The sequence below is a fragment of the Sylvia atricapilla genome, chromosome 11, assembly GCF_009819655.1.
Source record: "Sylvia atricapilla isolate bSylAtr1 chromosome 11, bSylAtr1.pri, whole genome shotgun sequence".
In the NCBI taxonomy this organism is placed as follows: domain Eukaryota; kingdom Metazoa; phylum Chordata; class Aves; order Passeriformes; family Sylviidae; genus Sylvia; species Sylvia atricapilla.
The window spans coordinates 16,153,943-16,170,502 of record NC_089150.1 but is presented as its reverse complement, the minus strand read 5'-3'; the positions used below and the strand labels follow the sequence as shown (position 1 = coordinate 16,170,502).

At 43.3% G+C, this 16,560-nt stretch overlaps 1 protein-coding gene across 2 annotated transcripts in view; it reads right to left on the bottom strand.

Moving 5' to 3' along the window:
- Positions 1-15,565, bottom strand: part of PRKCD (protein kinase C delta) — a 60,793-nt gene extending 45,228 nt beyond the window's left edge. For both annotated transcript variants that reach the window (XM_066326843.1, XM_066326844.1), the window contains exon 1: positions 15,442-15,565. The gene's annotated coding sequence lies outside the window, so the exon portion shown is untranslated. The remainder of the gene's footprint in view (positions 1-15,441) is intronic.
- Positions 15,566-16,560: the final 995 nt, after the last annotated feature.

Below are 16,560 nucleotides of genomic sequence, written 5' to 3'. Positions count from 1 at the left end.
AGAACAAAAAAGTGGGAAAAACCCCCAAATACTCCCATTCCTTATAAGATGTCTGAGACACTTAATTTTGGGCAAATATATTTTACCATATCACACGTTTTTCTCTGGCATTTTACCATCCGTTTCTAAATAAACTAGATACTAACACTGTACATCTTTTCAGAGACCGTCGGTTTGTTTTTTTCCTCCAAAATTGGGACACATGTAAAACCAGTAGTTTCCACAGAACAAATTAAGGACAGAGAAAGATGACTTAAGGGCTGACCTCAGAAACTCATTAAATTGCATTACACTGCTTCCTGCTAGAATTACCCTTCGAATTGGTTGCTTTTAAAAATGGACTGGCTTCAGCGTTTCCAAGGAGTACCAGGGGAACTGCCATTAGTCTCTGGAAGGATTAAACCAAGAGGGAGAATCAAAGTTACCCCAGTGTGCTGCTTTTGCAAGGAAGTGGCCTTTTCAAGAAAGTTATAGCAAAACCAATCAGTGACTAGTCCATTTGTGATGGACTTAAGTAAATATTGAAGTAGCTGTGATCTTATGAGAAGTTTAAGCAGAGACAGAGTGGCGAGATGAAAATGAAGATCTGCCTGTAGAGAGAGAAAAGATGTCTGCTCCTAGAAATGAAGAAAATCTTTGCTTTTGGAACTGTTCATCTTTTGAATGGTACCCCATGAGCCATATACAGCTGTGAGAGGCTGTGGGACAAGGGAGAGACTTCACAACTGCAGATGCCCGGGTGGCTGCTTTTGTGAGAATTAAAAGCCACAAGAACACTGTTCTTTTTTGTGAGGAAGTTACCATAACATATCAAAAGAGACCTCTCTCTACAAGAACTGATGAAAGACTATTTTATACATGGTACACTGAGCTAGAGTTCCGAGTTTTGTCTTTTTATGTTGTCTATGAGAAAGAAAAGAAACTGTTGGGGGAGAAGGAAGTGTTTTGAAAGTTTTATTCTGATTCTTATTAGGGGTTTTTCTCTCTTGTAGTTTTGTTGACAAACCTGTCTTTATACCCTTTAAAGTTTTGAGCCTGCTTTGCTTTTCTCTTAATCCTATCTCACAGCAGAAAAAGAGTAAATGACTCTAGGAGACACTCAAACCATTACACATAATTTGAGAAACAGAAATAGAGCAAACTTGAAGCCACTACACCCAAGTAAAGTTTTTCAAAATCAGTTTTTGACCGTTTGCTACTTATGTATCCTAAAATACAGGAACCAAAGGGCAAGGCAGAGAGCAAGCTGAGAAACAGAAAACCAAAGCTTTTTGGAGTTTCATGATATAAAAGGTTTCACTGCAGAACTTCTTTGTGTAACATGCCTTTTAGAAAAAAAAGTATTGAACTGCATCTGTTCAGCAAAGCACAGAAAAGGCAGGGAAAAGAAAGTAGACCACAGGAATACAAACTGAGAAGTGAAAGCTGAGTTTCAATTCTGTGAAATGTGCTCTATTAGGATTAATGTCACCAGAATGTCCAAATGTGTTTTAAAGTACAGCATTTGAAGTCTGAAATTGATTTCTCTCTTTCTTAAGGCAATATTAAGATTACATTTTACTATTTTCACACTTTATCAACAAAAGATGGGGGCTTCTTTTCAGTGTTTGTTTTGGGGAGCACACACATAGACCACATCCCTTAATGGGTGCAATGGCACTCGTTAAAACAATTGCAGCAGAAAGAAAAAAGTATCAGCTTTATTAACATTTTCATTAAATGTGAATTCTGGTTAAAATCTGGGAAATTTCATTCCTGAAGCACAATCCTGCAAGCGTCAAATATGAATGTAAGAATTCATTTATTTCTCTGCCAATGAAAGTTGCTACCAAGTCAGCTAAATTATGGCCATATTGAAATCTTTGTAAACACAGCTACAGCAGAAGGAAAACTGGTTGTACTGCTTTCAATCTGGTTTTACTCAGACATTGTTCAAAGTCTGATGAGCCCAAGTAACTCCAGTCACTATCTAATTCCTTCCTGATATGATGGGCTGTGCAGTATTTAAGGACGTGTAGGCAAAGCAAAGTCTAATAGCAGCAGATAAACTTGGATACCTTTGCAGCAGGCAAAGGCTCTGGGCAGGGTGAAGTACAGAGGTTTCTGGCTTTTGATTGGGCTGTGAAGTAAATAAATCAGCATTTTGCTTTCCCTGCTGGGTTCCTCCAGCACTGCTAGCACTGGATGGAACTAACAGGATTAAATTAATCTACAGTCCCTTCTTAGGCCTCTGGGCATCTCCCACCAGTGGAGGTCGTCAAGTAGCCCATGGCCACCTCCCTGCTACCATTTCAGCTTTTTCTACTGACCAACAAAGAATGCAGTGTTTTGATTTGCACTGTTAAAACACACAACTAAACATTTAAAAACTCTTTCAAAGTAAAAGCTCACATTTTTATTTCTTTCTTAGGATTTAGCAACACCTGAAAACAAAGAGCACTAACATCGTTCTCCAAAAGGCCAATTCAGGACTTGGACAACTTCAATATATAAATGCGTGAGAATGAGCTTAGTAATGTGTTTAGGTGATGTACAGTCAGAAACAATCAACCTCTGGAGTCCAGGATCCACACTAGAACAGAAGCAAGCAGCCTACTCCCTCTTAACAGGTCACTTGCTAGGGATTACTTATTACTTGTTTGCATGATTACTGATTCGTAGATATTGTTACTGCTCAGCTGAACATTTTCATTATTGATGAATGCCATGTGCACCTGATGTCACACAGCACCACACATTTGAAAAGAAAAGAGCAATTGTACTGTTTGAGTTTTTGAGGAGATGCAACTAATAGAAAAATGGTGCCAAAGTCCTTCAGCCAATCCTCTCCACCTCCAGCTATCCAAGCCAAGCTGAACACAAACTACAAGAGTGCTAATTCTATATAGCATGGGAATATTGAGAAAAATTTAATAAAAAATGCTGCAACAGTTGAAGTCATTGCATTGCATGAAGTCATTGCATTACATGAAGACCAAGACTTAAAGGATATCTCCCATTCTTTGATCTACAACCTGAGACTCCGGCTTGTGGCTGCATCAAACACAATGTGGGCTTCCCACAGCTTCTGTCCTGCATTTTACCACACTTTGTCTCCAACGGGAAAGGATTCTGCTCACTGATAACCAGAACATGCCCTCCCAGCAATTTATCAGATCAAGCATTCAGAAGATTCAAAATGAGAAATTCTGCACAGTTGAGTGTGGAGATTCACAAGGTCAGCCAACCACAATCTCAGGTAAAATCTCAGTCAGTATCAGAACATGGCTCCAAATGATACTGAGCTAGTCTAGCTGGAATCTTTGAAAACAGACCACAAAAGCTTTTCCAGCTTCTTTTCCCAGAGGACAAAACCCTCTCTGTTACAACATTCATATTACCCCCCAGCTTATTAACACACCTGCACAGGCACAAAATATGTGAAACATACATATAAAACCTGACTTCAAGGAAAAGAAATCTCTCAGAAACTTTATAATCATAAAGTCACAAAGAATGTACAGGAAAATCCGCAAGTCTCGAGAGTATTTGCTTTTCCCTAGGATGTGGCAGAACATCTACCTCATCTTTGTTCCAGCTTCGATACAATATTGTACAGTGTCAGTTACATGCAAATTTCTCCAGTTTGCACCAGGGAAGGGCTCGGGCTGTGCAAGGCCAGCAGTGGGTGTTGCCTTGCAGCACTGGAGCTGAGCTCAGCATGGTCAGTCCCACACTGCTGGATGGGAGCTGTGGGCTGTGAGAGATGGGGCAGGCAGCAAACCAGGGGACACTGACAGTACTTGGTGGGGCACCCACTCTTGGGTTACTGCAATAGGAAAAACAGGCAAAAAAAAAAACCCTGGAAAAAACCAAACCACCACAACCAAATACCCAAACCCCCAAAAGCAAAACCCTGAACAAACACAAGTTTCACTACCCATGTTTTGGGCGTGCAGCAAGCAAACAATTACCCAAATGACTCAACTTGTCAGGGGTCCAGCAGAAGCAGAACAATTCTGCTACCCAATAACACAGCACTGTCACTATCTTACCCCTCCAGAGTCCCACATCCAGCTCCAAACATTTCCCTCACCTGCCCCTGCTTCTCTCTTTGCCTCTTACCTTGAGCACAGAGAACAGATAGAGCTACACTGGGGTATTTCTACACAGGCTTTAAAAGGCTTACACAGTACAGACACTGATGCATTGCAAAGTGGGGATTTTTTTTTTGTAATTTTCCTAACAAATTACTTCAGGAGATTGAATGGTTAAGCAATTAAAAAGTGCTATTGAGTGGACTTTGGAAAATAAAACTCTGATCAGAAGAGCACTATGCAGACTTTTCTCCATTTACTGTGACTCTGTGACTTCCCCCACTAGAACTCCAAGTAAGACCACAGGAAAAAAAACCAAAATCACAGGACATAAACAGCCAAAGTTTTAAGTTACCTTTAACTCTTATTAGGCAGCAGGGTGCCCCTACTAACCAAAGCAAAACTAAACGCTGGAGAACAGGGATAAGTTCTTCTGCCTTGACCTGCCTGGGACACCTTGCTTACAGTGAATGTTTTCAATTACATGAGTCTGGCATCCTTTTTTGTTTGTGCTTTTAAGAGGATAAAACACTAGATATGGCTGTCTTTCCTTTGAAGTATTTGAATGCTCGGTGTCTGAGAAGCATTAAGTGGTCAGCCCAGCTTGGAGAGCTGTTAATTCAAAACAGAATTAACAGTGTAACCTGCATGGGTTGTTTAAAGCAAACAAAAAACATCCCTCTGTTTGAGACTCACTCAAAACTTTTTTAGTATTAGGATCAGCCTTATTCACTGGAAAGCAGAATGAAATAGCAGCAAGAAAACCAGATTTAACAAAAAAACAAAAAAACAAAACAAACAAAAAAAGCCCCAAAACAAAACAAACCCCAAAACATAATACAATTAGATATTTCTTGCAATCTAAAGTGGGAATAATGCTAAAATCCTTCCACAGCCCTCCAAACAAGATTTATTTGCCAGTTGGATGAAGTCTTAATGTATAAAACCCTCCAAAATTCAAGCATGCCATCACACATGATGTGTGTATCGAAGTATTTTAAAGTAATTTAGAGCCTTTTCCTCACCATCTATAGAAGCATCATTTTCCAGTAAATGATATTCCAGTAATTGACCAATAAAGGAACTGAAAATAAATAAATGACTTGCATTTAAAAAAAAATCCAACAACAATGAAAAAAGGACAAGTCATGACTTTCAAAGGAGTAGTTTTCTGTTTGAGTGTGTCCCTTTGACAAAACTGAGATCATGCTATGTCATGACTTTCAGAGTACTTTTTTACTTTTTAGAAATTGCCATTTTAGGTTATTATAGGCATAGAATACTGCTGCTAAGTAAAATAATTTTTCTTATCAACCAGACAAAGCTCAACTTGTCGCTGCTCTGGTAATTAACGTCTTGTCATTTCACTTGGCCAGAGGGGGAAGAAATATTTCTTCCTGGATATTTTTTCCATTTAGAGTCCTCAATCAGTTTGCAAGTTTCATCTATCAACCACAGCAGCAGCAGAACTTGTATCCACACAAGGGGCAAATCAGTTTATAAACATTTAGAATTACTGTGTTTGCAGAAGCTTTTGTATTTAACTGCATCAATATAAGAGCAGACTTAAACTAGACTGGCACATACGCTTAGACAAGGCTTAGCTATGATAAACTGACTTGGTCATTAAATACCTTTATAAGAGCTCCTTTTCCTCAGGGAAAAGATGGGGATTAATTGCTAATTTAGCTATAATCACAAATTGTAGAAGATCAATGTCTAGTACATCCCTAGGGGAAAAATTCACTAAAATAAAAGACGACTTCTGCCTTTTAGGCTACATCAAGTACTTATCCACAAAATAAAGCACTGGGAAATCCTGGAAGAGTCTTTCCATAGTTTTAGTATTTTGGGGGGAAAAAAAAAAAAAAAAAAAATTTGGTTCTTAAAGCACATTGAATTCTGTTTCTTGATACAGCAATAATTACCAACCTCACATTTGGTTTCAGCACTGATACAGATACTTCTTACAATTTTAGAAGAATGGATTTAACTTAATCTCTACTGTACTTAGAACTGCAGTATTTTATACATTAAAATGTATTGATATTCCCATAAATGCATAGTAATGTTTTATTCAGAATTGTTTACTAAATGCACTAATGTGCACTTTAGTTAGCACACTGGATTCCAAGTGCTGTTTATTTTAATAACAGATGCTTGAACTCAGCTGTGAATAAGATATGCCCTGATTCCATACAAGAAATCTGCATGAAAGTAATTTTCAGTTAAAATTTGGCCCTGCAAGGACACAGATATTGAGTACTTACTAAATTTGAAAAATCAGTATTAAAGACTCCTCCTCAAGATTTGCTTTTTAAAAGGAGAAAGAAATGCTATTACATGTCACATTCAAAATCAAAATACAGTTCTGGGAAGGTAAACACTTTGCTGCAAGAAGTCAGCAGCTCCCTGCTTCAAAGTTTTGAAAGGAGGCTTATGCAATGCAGAGTTCTAGAGATGGAAAGATTGGGTTCACAGCTATTAACTGGTAAGAGAATAAGGAAATGAGTGCAGAACAACACACAAAAAGCAGGAGATTGAAACTAAAAGCGGATTTTGCTCACAAGAGGTTTTTGTTCTTTTCTTGAGCTGCAAGATGCAAGACAAAAACAGAATTCAACATAAGGAGAGACAGTGAACAACTGGCCTATTTTGGCTTCTTCTCCTTAAATCCATATCTATATAAACTTTCAAGCAAATAAACATTTCTCTTTGTTTCAACTGCCACCCACTGGAAAAGGAAAGCAACATTAATTCCAAATTGCAAGACCCAAAATAGGTCAGAAAATCAATCTGACGGACGCTGGTACAGATTACATTAAAACCCTAGGGTTGCCTTGAAAAACATTAGTGGCACTGCAAGAAATCAGCAAGCTTGCGAATTAAACTGAAACAAAAACCAGGATACAGCAACAAACCAGAGCTCGACTTCCTCTCTCCACCCGGGCCCTGGTGAGAGCATTTGGGTTGTATTACACAAATTTTGGGGAGGAGTTCCTGAGGATGGAGTGGGAGCAGGGCTGGCAGCACAGGGTGTGACACGGACAAGCTGCATGGCAGAGCCTGGCATTTCTCATCACTCTGGGCTGCCCCTGCCATGCTTCGGGTCCATGTCGACTCTACATCACAGTACTTCTCTTTCCCACCTGCTCTTGCCCTACAGCAGAAACCAATCAACTTCCTTGCCCAAATGGCAGTTTCAGCATTCCTGCTTTCCCTTGTCAGCAACCCCCACATTCCCTTCCATGGCCACGTGAGATGTCTGTGGTGCAGATCCAATAACTTCATCTTTTGGGAAACAGAGCCACGTGGAAAGGCTTGCTGAGTAACAACCCACACAGGCTGCAACAGAGCGCTCTCACTTACTCTGGACAAAACTTGTTCTTCTTTTAGATAAAATGAGCCCACACGTACCCCTACAGCACTCCCCTAGGTCAGCCCTGCGAGGTGTTTGCACACAAGCTGCAGTGCAGGTGCAGTGACAGCAGTTTAACAGCACGCTGCACATGTGCCATAACCCCAGCCTTCCCTGGAAGCGGCTGCTGTGCAGAGGCTGCCCCGGGGAGCCCGTGCCCAGGCTGCCATGGCTCAGCCAGGAAGGCAAAAAGTACAGCTGAGACCACTGAGGGAATGAGACAGACACACCCCGACTTCCCGGAGAGAAAAACCAGCCTCTGGTGAAATGAGACCAAATTAACAGGGAGAATCAGATTCCAGAGGACCTCCAATACTTAAGATATTCTAAGGTGTATGTGCAACAGAATGGATACTTTGCAATTACAGATGAGCTCAGAGGTACAAATTGATTGCAGAGTCCCTCACTGTAAGGGTCCAAGAAAACCTTCCAAGAGAAAGGAAAAGAAATCCTAAAAACTTCATACAAGCATAGCAGGGATTAACAGAGAGAGCTATAAATTCTTGGTCCAAGCAACATGTTTCTTCAAATGGCCTTTACTTAAAAAAAATAAAAAAAAATAGAATGAACAACACAACCTCCCCCCCAAGAAAAACCAAACCCACCATGAAAAAAAATACCTGGCAATATTCCCTCATGAAAATTTTCTTCTATTAATGTAAAGGTGAGGAATCCCCAGTGGAATGACTTCACTGGACTTGCACAACAAATAATGCTCCTTCACTGGGCAGAGCTGGGGCCATGATTCCTGCCAAACACGTAATACTGCTTCAAGCTGTGTCTCCTGCTCTCTAGTTCCCAAACATGATTTTTTCTAGGCAAATGCTGTCTGCTGAGCCCTGGTTTAACCTGTCCTTCCCTAACTTGTGCTAGGTTTGAAGGAATGAGGTAGCTGGGGATGTTGGCATCTCCTTTTCAGCCAAGAGAACGGGGAGAAGACACGTTCCAGTGCCAATGGCTCACTGCATTCAGTCCATACCAAAACTGGTTGAATTTTAGCTCTTAAGTTACCTGGCGAAGTGTAGGTCCACACCAAAATGCTCTTGTCCCTGGGATGCTGCTTCTCAGGTAAACTCGTCAAACAGAAATAGCAACTGTCGGCTCCTGTCAGCTACTGAGGAATGTAAGCAAATGTAACCTGAGAGGGCTCGCAATTCCCTGACACACTAATCTGCTCTGGATATTTGGCAATCAGCACCCCCAAGTCATTAGCGAGACTGAGTTCAGCAAAGGCCACAGTCATCAGATACTTAAGGAAACAGCTGAACCCTTGTTGAGCAATTCACAGCTCAGCATGAGCACGGCATTACAGACCAACACACGGGATGAGTAGAAATGTAATCATCATTGATCAGCAAGTGCAGGAACCAGAATACTAAAAAAAAAAATCTTTAAAAACCCCAAATCCGTCGATACTGAAAGCATCTATAGTCAAATCTACTCCTTCACCTGCAGAACTACTTGTTTGACTAAGGGTTTCAGATCTAATTAAACCGAGCTCGTGATCAAAATTATAGAATCTGACTGCACCTGCTTGATGTAAGACAACCATCTGTGCTCATTTTTACAGAAAAATACATTAAATACCTTTTTTTTTAATAGGCGAGAATAAATCTTACTTTCAGAGTTTTTGATTAAAACATTCAGACACTCAACTGTGCTCCTAAGCAAGGGAAACAGCTTCTCAACAGGCCCTAATGAGATCATTGAGGTACAAAATACCCACTTTGGTTACAAAGTCACACCAGCAAAATGCAGTCACCAAGAGGCATTCCAAAACACATCATAAACATCTTGATTTAAAACGTACAGGGCACGTACAGGGCACTCAGCGTCATATTTCAAACATGACAGTCTTTCAGTGTTATTGCACTATGTCTATTTATCTTACTTTTTCCGTGAGAATACAAGTTGAAAGCATATGATAAACACTACTTCTTAACTCGCTGCACCATATCTTCCTACCAAACTTCTGCACACAAGACTTTTTGAAAAGGACTGTTTCTTTTAAGAAACAAACACAAGATCTCTCTTTTGTTCAAGCAAGAATCAAATATGCTCTCCTAGAAAAGCAGAGTTCAACATCAAACATTGTGTTAGCAATTACTTAGTTACCTTCGTACTCAGAATTTCCCACAGAAAGACAGAAGCCAAACTTAACCTTGAGTTTGGCTCTTAAGGCAGTTGTGATCATCTCTTAGCATATCTATACACATGTTCAAGCATCTAAATCTTGAAAAAAAACAAAAGCTTTGCTATCAGAAAGAAAAATCCGCTATCCCAACCAAAATTTCTTCTTCCTTAAGCCATTCCTCATAGTGAATACTGATACACTCAATGCACTGAAGTAAATTAAATATCCATGAAATGATGAGGAACAAAGTGGTGCTGACAAACACTCAGATTTCAAGAGTTTCTTCGGCAGAAAAGTGATGGCAAAGCTTAAACCACATTTCCTCCAGAAACCAGAGAACATGAGAGAGTCAAGTATACAAACAAGGATTTTATTAGAGCTCTATTAAATAGGTGTTGATGGGGATAGGAGTAGATAAAACAGACACTAGCTCAACACTTGAGTGCTAAACAGCCATGTAGTTTTCTCTTTGTCATCTCATCAGTACAAATTCATCTCAAAATAAACAAAAAGGCTAAACCAACACAGGTCTGGGCTTCCAGCTCTAGATCAGTAGCATGAATTGTTTCATAGCTCAGGAGTGGCGGGAGATAAGCTGAAGTTTAGATTTAATGCGTATGTTTCAAGATGTGCTGTATCGACAGCAGGCAGCCAGGATTAAAATAAGTCCATAAATACCTAAATTATTTTTGAGACTGCAAAAGACTAAACAAAGTGCAAATCAAAGCCACTCATGCGCAAATGTACATGACATTTTAGAGACTTTTCAGCCGAGGTGAGAAACAAGATACTAATTCAGATTACTCCTCTGAGCCCCGTGGGGTGGAAAGCTCATCAGCCCACGTGCACCTCTTCAGAAAAGAGGGGCACCCTTACTAAGGGGTCTGGGAAGAGCCTGTTTTAGGAGGGTCTCTCAGCCACAGACACAGTGTCCAGAGCAATGATTCCCCGCCCCATTATCCAGTCTCCAAGGAGCTCTCCTGACTCCACTCCCAATGGGTAAAAGTGAAACCACTCGGTTACATCTCAACCAAGTAAGACCATAGCCTGCTCACAGCTCTAACAGTAGTACATGAAACAGCAGGGTATGTATACACATTATCCAACTGCTTTGTTCTCAAAAACAGGTAGTATCTCAGAATTCAGAATAATCTTGTTCTGAGGCATGGAGAGGTACTCCTGCCTTTCTTTTTTTTTTTTTTTTTTTAAAGCTTGATAGTTGGCTGAGTAAATGGCAGGAGATGGCAAGCACACACCCTCCTCCCTCAGCAGTCAGGCAAGTATCATTCAAGGTTAAAAGCTTAACATGGATCAGTTCCATGAAGTTATCTGTGATAGTCATTCCCAGACTTTATGGACGGTGATTATTATCATATGAATACCAACTATGCTTAAGTATTCTTAAATAAACTTTTCCAGATAGAGCATTGCACTCAATGGCAAAGCAATTACCAGAAAACACATTAATTTCAGTAAGAGCATACCATAAAAAGTATTCTGTGGTTTTATGCACTTTCTTGGCTTGAAAGCAGTATTTGCAAAGAATTTATTTTATGGCCTGCCTCTTGGATTTGCAGCTATTGATATAAATCTGTGCTGCGTCACTTCCATCTTTTAGTCAAAAACTGTCAGCTCTATTGTCAATCAGAAAAAAACCAACAGGTTGAAAACATAACTTCAGGGGTGTCATGGCACCTTGCTGTCACCAAAAGGCAGACATAATATTTCACTTGCATAAATTTTAATCAAAAGAATAAAAAAAGCCAACATAAAATGATTTGAAGCACACAGATATATACATCTGATTTCCAACCTCTGTAGCAATGTTATGTGTAATAACAGAGTCTAGTCTAGATCAGACCAGAAAGAAATCTTGCATGACTGTTGCCAAGGTCAGATTTGTGCAGTTCCCAGTACTCCTGTGTGCCTGATCCCTCATTTCTCTGCCTTTCCTGGTGTCTCTGGTACAAGAGCAGCACACTGGTGCAGCTTCTAGGCATAAAGGCAGTATGGATAACCTAGGTGGTCCTGTAGAGTTAGAGGCAATGATCTGTCTCCTATGGGGCAGATTTCTGCTGAAGTACTCAAATACCATAAAAACCTGTCCGAGTAGCTCTGGCTTGAAGAGGCAGTGCCTCTTTAAGAAAGTGTAGAAACTCTTTTGGGTAGAAATAACTGCCTTTGAAATGAGAACACAACACAATGCACTTCAGCTTTACTCTTTACCAAGGCTGTAAAGAGCTCTCCCATGCTCATTTCTGTTAATTGCATCTTTGCAAAGTGCAGCCAAGCCGATGCAGAATGATTACTTTTAATGTGCTACCCAAAAGGCTCTGAATGGGTGCAGCTTTCCCCCTTTCCTTATTCCTGCTCCCTGTCCTTTGGCTCCACATGGAGCTCTACAGAAACAAATTCTGCGCTTGGATTATGAAGATAAAGGCAAACTGGGAGAATGATGACAAGTGCTGTCACAGCAGCAATTTAAAAACTACTGGAACACAAACTGGTTTGGTGCTTTTTAGGCAGCTTTTGGACAGAACCTGATAAGCAGAATGGAGAAGCTGCATTCGGTGCAAGGATAACCCCAGAGCAGAGTCACATAATCTTTCTCATCAGTGGATGATTAAGAGAGGAATTTGGCTCCTAATAAGTCAGCCAGCCCCCAGACTCCACTGGTAAATCCCTTCTTGTCATCTTTCACATTCAGCTCTGACTCATCTGCAATGAACAGTTCAAACCCCAGCCTGTTCCTTTCCCACTCCACTCTTTCTGCAGTAGTTTAAGTACAAACTTTGCAAACGCAGTGAAGGGGATCGTGGACTACAGGCACACAATGCACTGGGACTGCATCAGGAAGAGACACACCTGAGTTAGCTTTGGGGAACTCAAATAGCTATGTCAATGAACACGGTCCAGGCACATACCTCAGTGCTGGCCAACACCTGGAAAGTATTTACACTGCACAGCCACAACTGGGGCTTGGGCCACTGCGGCTCCCTGTAGATCAGCTGCCCTGAGTGAACTTGGCACATCCACACCTGCCACAGTCCCACCTCCAGGCACAGCTGGGAGTGAGAGGTGAGGAAGGGGCTCCTCTCTGTGAGCAGCAGCAGAGCTGAGCTCAGCTATGGATGAGCAGGGTGCAGATTTGTGCCTCTGCACAGAGGCAGGGTGAGAGTGAAGCCCTTCAAATGGGGACATGGACGGATGTTAATTTAAACTACCAGGCCCTGAAGTACTCACCAGAATCACAGGCTGGTTAAGGTTGGAAGGGACCTTGAGGATGTTCTATTTCCACATGGGCAGGGACACCTTCCACTAGAGCAGCTTGCTCAAAGTCCTGTTCAGCCTGGCCTTGAACACTTGCAGGGATGGGACTTAATCTGAATGGACTTTAATTGTAATGACTGTGGCTTTTAGACATCAGCATAAACTCAGAGGCCTGAAAGCTTCTATGCTTTTCCCAGGAAATCAGTTACTTTAACAATAGATGGCATCTTTCCAAGATTTATTGTTATTTCCTAGATCTATACAGCATCAATTAGCCAAGTTCTCTTTGAGAGATTCTTCTGAAGATTTCATTTTAAGAAATGTGCCTAGAAAATTCCTTGGGTCTTTTATTTTAGAAATAGTTTCTAAATAATTCCTTCTCTACAGAGTATCTTTTCATCGCTACCATGTGATCAAAAAGTAAAAATTATGATGCAATTTCACTATTCCATTCAATAAAAACGTATGGCTCTCCTGTATGATTGTGTCTAATGAAAAGGTGGGTCATAATTAATGAAGCACAACATGGCAAAAAAACCCCAATAAGCTCTTTTTTGGTGTGAACAATACTAGCATCTTCCTGATCAATTATGTCACACATATTGCCTGAGCACAATCACCTTATGACTTTCTCATTACCCACACAGACATCACATCTGTGTAACTGAATATATTTTTCTGTATGTTTGTATCAGCCACTGAGTGGCAGCAATTCCTTCATACCTAAATCTGAATTATGAGATGTAGGATGAAAATCTCCAATGACTCCCAAATCTTAATTCTTTTGTGCTGCCCCTGAGTTCTTTTGTGTTTTGCAGTACAGGCAAATAATAACAACTAGTGAAATATCTTATTGTACCTTTTTTATCTGTTGAAATTCCAAAAGTAATGCACTTCATTCTGAAAATCATATGTCCTTAGAACTTGAACATATACAAGTTTACAAAACATGGTAAAACTATATGGGTCAAAGAAACTGAAAACACCAACATTTAATAATTTCTTAAATTAAAGCACACAGCTGTATTTTATGATGAAATTCAAGGTGATGATAAGAAACATTAAAAAAAATAAATTCAAACCTATGTTTTGCAGCCCTATGTTTGCTTTTCTCCTCAGTATTTGTAGGTTCCCATAGCAGTGACATGGGGTGACTGAAATCTATCAGTCCAGAGACAAACAGCTCATTTTTAACATAACCATTTTCAGGAACTAAAATAAACAGGAAATCCTCCATATACACTTTAAAAAAATGCTTATGAATTATTGCTTAACCACTTAAGAAGCACTTCTTCATAGTGTTCTTGCTCAGAAATCTATGGTGGTTATAGCTTCCTATTTGATTAGCACAGTGCTGCATGGCATTATTTGATGGATGGAAAGCTGAAGAGTTTATTTGCTATTACAGGGTTCATAGACAATTATTACTGTACAAGCCCACAGCAAAAAAGATTTAAAAGGAACTAACCACACCACAACTGTATCAACGGTTTTGACACTGATTATTTGTAGAGATACTAAATGTTGCAGTTCAGGCTTTAAATGAATCTCTAAAACGAGGTAAAGATCTAGCACTAGACCTGATTCTCCCACACGCATCTGCTCTGCGGAGTCAGTTCTCTCCTGGGACACACCAAGGGATGGGATACAGGGCAATGTCATCCTTGCACATAAACCTCCCGCAAGAGCTCCTAGGTCCAGACCTTTGCTCTGTGCTACTTGGACAATCTAAAAGTGAAGCGGTGCAACACTCAGGGCCCGCAAGTAACCAGAGGTCAGATGTAATCACAGAACACCCTAATCCAATTATTTTAATATTTCATGCCCTAATGCACACAGGGAATTCTCCAGCGATGAACTGAAAACTGTTTTTTAATAGATGCACGCCTGGCATGTACGTACACAAAAGCATCAGGCATTCCTGCTCCTTCACTTCTTACTGTCTGTCGCCATTCAGCTGGAAACCTGACCATTTAAAAGACTCTGCATTTCATCCGCTCCAACTCCCCGTGGCACGGAGACTGAAGCAGACTCGGGGCGGCTGGGTGGGAGAAGAAGTTGGCGGTATCAAAGTTGGCATTTCTGCCGGGAGGAAACTCCACGTTTCTGCCAGGGACCGACGCCGGGGGTGTCGCCCCCTCCTCTCTCGGGGCACGGCGCTCTCCCCGCAGCCCGCCGGGCTCGCCCCGCTCCAGCTGGCGCTGGCCGCGCTCCGGGGCGGCCGCGGGCAGCTCGGGGCCGCTGCCCCCTCCCCGCAGCCCAACATGGAGGCCCCGGAGGAGGCAGCCCCGGGCCGGGGGCACAGCCCCGCCGCCCGCCGCCCCACCCCGGCGCCGAGGCGCTGCCCGGGGCACTCGGGGGACGGCGGCTGAGCCCCGCGGACCCTCAGCCTCCCTCCGTCTCGCCCTGCCCGCCGGGCGCCCCACGGAAGCCGGGCGGGCCGGAGGGAGCCGGAGCCCGTCTCGCTTCCTCCTTCACCCCAGGCGGGGCAGGAACTGCCGGGCGGCAGCAGCGCCGCGCCGGGGGCAGGTACGGGCACTCACCGCGTCCAGGGAGCCGTCGGGAGCCGCGGCCGTCACCAAGTTTCGGGCGCCGTCCCGGGAAACAGAGAGCCGGAGCGAAGCAGCGCGGGCGGAGGGGCGGGAGGCAGCAGTGTGTGCCCGGCACGGCCCGGCGCTCCCCGCCCCGCGCTCCGCCCCGCCCCGGCCGCAGCTGTGGGCCGCGCTCACCTGCTCCTGCCGCCGCCGCTCCTCCTGCCGCCGCCCCGCCCCGGAGGTGCGGCGCCGGGCTCTGGCTGGCCCTGCCCGGCTCCCGGGGCTCCGGCCCTCCCTGCCGGCTCCTCTCCTCTGCCGTGGCCGCGTGTGGGAGTGCCCGAGCCCTCAGCCCGCGCTGTGCCCTGCCCGAGGCTCCGCTCCTCACCGGGCTCGGTGCCGTGCCCAGGGAGGGGCTGCGGCGGTGCCTGCGGCTTGGGAGGTTTTGGTCCGCTGGTCCCCCGGGCGCGGGGAAACACCGGGCTTTGAGGTGCCGGAGCTCGGAGTGAGCCCTTGGCCGGCGGTGAGCTGCGCTCAGGTGCCCTCAGCCTTTACCGCGCTTTTGGTTAAAGCGCTCTTTAGTGACTTAGAAGCCGCGGGTGTTGTTTAACAGCGGGGCCAAACCTCGTGGCTCTGTGCTCACCTCTCACCTCGGACACCTGAGCTTTAGGTGGTGTGGCCGAAGTCGGAGGCCTTCACCGGGTTGTGCTGGGTCCCAGCCGGGGCTCCCGCAGTCCGCGCTCTGCTCTCCGCCATGGGGCTCGCCTTTTCTTCACTGCTTGTGAGCGTTTGTGTTCAAATGAGACATTTTAGGGATGGGCAGCAGCACAGGAGTGTGTGAAGTGTAGCAGCCAGAGAAAACACCTGCATACTTCAAGGTAGACCTTTGTCATCACTTTTTAACTCGCGCAGGTCACATATAATTGCTCTCATGTTTTCATTTTAAATTACCTCATTCAGCACTAGCTGAAAACGGTGACGAAATTCGCAGTGTTTTTGCGGTGCTGTGGTAACGGGGTGTTTCTCCGGGCAGGTGCCAAACCCTGGTGTGCAGTGGGCTGTCGGCATTGCAGGGGCTGTGACCCAGCTGCTGCATTGCTGCAGAGTCCATTCTGAAACGCCACATTCCGC